Source organism: Penaeus monodon, chromosome 22 (assembly GCF_015228065.2).
Source record: "Penaeus monodon isolate SGIC_2016 chromosome 22, NSTDA_Pmon_1, whole genome shotgun sequence".
NCBI lineage: Eukaryota > Metazoa > Arthropoda > Malacostraca > Decapoda > Penaeidae > Penaeus > Penaeus monodon.
Genome location: NC_051407.1, coordinates 11,610,505 through 11,610,736, shown reverse-complemented (window position 1 = coordinate 11,610,736; position 232 = coordinate 11,610,505).

The following is a 232-nucleotide window of genomic DNA, read 5'->3' as shown; positions in this document are numbered from 1 at the left end:
CAGTAAAAAGGTTAAGAACCATTGCTTTAGCCAGCAAAAGAAAAACAAATGAATATCTGGTTTTATTTATATTTCGTATCTGATGCTATTGTTATTTTCTTATTTTGACAAATAAATCTTATTTTGTTCAGTCAATGTTCACCAACACCTCTCACTATTTTCGCCAATATCTTATCGCTCCAAAATGCTACCAAGAGAAACAATATGACGATTTGACGAAATCATAACGACA